The sequence below is a fragment of the Artemia sp. Qi Xiang Cuo genome, chromosome 12 (assembly GCF_049724085.1).
Source record: "Artemia sp. Qi Xiang Cuo chromosome 12, ASM4972408v1, whole genome shotgun sequence".
NCBI classification, from domain to species: Eukaryota; Metazoa; Arthropoda; class Branchiopoda; order Anostraca; family Artemiidae; genus Artemia; species Artemia sp. Qi Xiang Cuo.
This window is the reverse complement of record NC_142805.1, coordinates 276,999-280,560: the sequence shown is the minus strand read 5'-3', so window position 1 is coordinate 280,560 and position 3,562 is coordinate 276,999. Positions and strand designations below refer to the sequence as shown.

The window sequence follows — 3,562 nt, the reverse complement described above, 5'->3', positions numbered from 1 at the left end:
CTTTCAGTTAAGTCCTTGAAAGGCTTATTCTATCAAGAATTGAGTGGTTTGCTGAAATTGATAATCTTTTTCCAAGTGAACAAACAGGCTTCAGAAAAGGACATAGCTCTGTGGATAACATCACTCGCCTTGAAATTAATGTTTGTAGCTCTCTTAAAACCAGACAGGCCACAATGGCAGTCCTATTTGACTGGTTAGATGCCTTTAAAATGTAGTCCATGATAAATTGTTTGATCTTTCAATTAACTTAGATTTTCCATACTCTTTCATAAGTTTCATGAAGTCCTTTTTATGTGATAGAATTTTTTATGTTCAAGTTAATGAGTATAGGGGAGAGATAAACCCCATTGCTAGTGGTATTCCTCAAGGAGCGATTTTGAGTCCACTTTTCTTCAATTTGTACGTTTCAGAATTCCAATTATCTCACTCATTGTTTGGCCTTTACGCAGATGATTTGATTATTTGGAAGTCTGGAAGGGAAATTGTAATTCTTCAAAGTCTTATTCAACAGGATCTGAGATTAGCTCAGGAATTCTCTTCAGCTTTTGGTTTTCCAATTTCAATTAGTAAAACCAAAGCCGTTATATTTGCTAATTTCTCAAGGGATCGTCCCAATCCTCTTCAAATTTTCTCTAGCGAAATTCCATATTGTAACTCTGTGAAGTCACTTGTCCTATGGATAGATTCTAAAATGTTATGGCATCCCCATATTAATTCTTAAAATCCATGATCATTCAGAGACTTTGTGTTCTAAAGAGACTTGCTGGAAGTAAATGGGGACGCCACCCTAAAGTTATTTTGGATTTTTATAAATTATATATCAGATATAATCTAGAATATGGTATCCAATTCTTCTCATTTCGTTCATCATCTACATTTAAAACCCTGGAATCTTTACAAAATTCAGCTATTTGAATTGCTCTAGGTTTGCACCGGCATACTCCTCTGTCTAAATTAAAACAACTCTCTGGTTTGATTTCCCTAAGTGAAAGAGCATCCATTCAAAGGAAGAAATACTTCTCGCGAATTCAAAGGTTAGGGAAGCAAGCATATTGTGTATAAAGATACATTTGCCTTGAAGGCAAATTGCACCAATGGCCATTCATCTTGGAATCAGTTTCAATTGGAGGTCCCAGATTGGAGTCAGTATTCCCCCTATGTGTACCCCTTTACTGACACTCCGCCGTGGGAAATGAGTCCACATATTTGTCAAGCAGAACTTATTCCAATAAATTAAAACCGAATTCCCAATTATGAGATTCAGACTATTCTGGCTGAACAGATTACGAAGTTTTACCCTAATCACAGGAAAATCTATTCAGATGGATCTATTCATGGTGTGAGAGCTGGAGCAGGAGTATGTATTCCATCACTGAGCCTTAACTTTCTTCACCCTTTCCTTTGGGATCTTCCATTTGTCAGCTGAATTATGGGCCATTCACTCGGCCCTAGATGTTCTCATAAATTATAGCATTGTAGAGGAGAATATTCTTTGCCTTTCTGACTCCAAATCGGCAATACTGTTGCTCAAAAAAATTAATAGAATTGCAAATGATAAGGACCTATTAAACATTAGAAGACAGCTTCTGAGCCTCCAGGCTAAAGGCAACAAGAGTTATTTCCAACATGTTCTAAGCCGTGAGGAATCAAATATAAGGATACTGCTGATTCACTGGCAGCCAAGGCTTCTTTGTTAAACCCAAGTCCTCTCTCTGACCTAAATTCACGTGATATTTTTTGGCAAAGGTCTAATGTTAATCAAAGTAAATTGACTTTATCTCCTTTTCGTACTAGATTACACACAGTGCTATATTACCGTCTGAAATCAGGGTCCCTCTTCTCAATAGTATTTAATTTAATGGGAAACTACATCACTCCCCCCGTATGTCGGGTCTGCTTCTTAACTGATGAAACTATCCAGCATGTCTTATTTGATTGTCAGCCACTGAGTGTGGAGACTATTTCTCTTAAGCGCCTCTGCTTTATGGCTATTATTCCAAATACCTACACTGCAATCCTAAATTCTAACGTGCCTTGGCACGTGGATGGAAAGATTTTTAAGGCATCTTTTAATATTTTAAAGAAGAATCTAATTGATTAGTGTTTATTAATGTATAATGAAGTCATTAAAAAGAAGGAGGTTATTCATCATTTGTTCTTGAGAGTGCAGAACAGAGTGGGAGTGAGCGTGAAGAGCTGTATTGGCACCGGCCAGCCTATAGGTCTTAACTGCTGGAGAAAGGTGACTCAAGTACCCCTACTTCCCATAGCCCATCAATAGAACTAAGAAGCTCAATTGGGATGATTGTTTTTTTTTTAACTGATAAGAAGACTTGGTTACAGATGAGGATAATGGATTTCTAAATATCTCATGATACTTTTTGGAAAGTCAAAGGGTTGAAAGGACTTGTTGGTATTTCGTATACCCTGCTAAAAGTTTTTTTTAGCTAGAACTGGATCTTTTCTCTATTACTGATAAAGAACAAATTGGTGTTCAATTTTACCGGCATGCCCGTTTCGGAACTCTTACATTAGTAAAAAAAAACATGTTTTTTCTATATACGTGTTAAAATTATCGGATCTTTTTAAATCCAGTGTAAGAAAATATCCAAATTTGTAATGTATCAAAAGAAGGCAAAAATGGATTATATTCAAAGCTATTCCAAGGAACAGCTTCGATAGCTCCGATATCGTCGAATTCCTTGAATTTAGCATTGATTATTCAAGTCACCTCTGGTATCACAAATGAAATATCGAGATAGGCCCCAAAAACATCAAGAAATTGATCATTTGTCCTCCAGAAAACCCCATGGTCCCACGCTTTTCAGAGTGCTTAACCCCTTTCAAATGCTTCTCAATGTATTCTATAAACTCCTTTTTGCAGAGGGTCTGTAACATTCAAACTGGTACATAAACTGCTGCATAGATTAGTGCAGAGACTTCAGTTCTTTTAAACAAGCTCTCTATATATTTTAATGGGATTCTAATGAATATTCTAATGTATATATTCTACTGGAATTCCAAATCACAAATATATTCTTACATGTGGTGCGAAATATGCGTCATAAATGAAAAAATAAGGGAGATATTTAAAAAAAGTATTTGCTTTGCCCTTTTTTTGGGAGGGGGGGAGTTGGACCGGGCCCTGTATAACAGGAAAACAAGATTGTTTTGGGGATCTTTCTAGCATTGTTCATTAGCATAACTATTATTGTACTAATTTTTAATTTTATTTCAAAATTGGGATGGGAGTTTAGTAATCGTCTTGATCCTCACCCTAGAGACAGCCGGATTGGTCATGCAACGAGTCTTTAGTAGTATTAAAAGTAGATACAAAGTTATTTGAACAAAATTACAACAATATTATGTTACTCAAAGCAGAAGCGTAAATATGAGCCCAAGACACCTTGAATGTACTGGGGCCGGGGATTTTCAGCACTTTTATTTTAAAATATACGTTTATGTGATCTATATTTTCAAATATAGATCTATATCATCTATAAAAACAAATTATAATGTATTATACGGGGGGGGGGGGGGTGCTCCCTCTGCATTACCTTGC

General features: G+C 36.2%; 1 pseudogene; it reads left to right on the top strand.

Annotated features, from left to right (window-relative positions):
- The first annotated feature begins 691 nt into the window (after positions 1–691).
- Positions 692–2,101, top strand: LOC148945640 (uncharacterized; annotated as a pseudogene).
- The last annotated feature ends 1,461 nt before the right edge of the window (positions 2,102–3,562 follow it).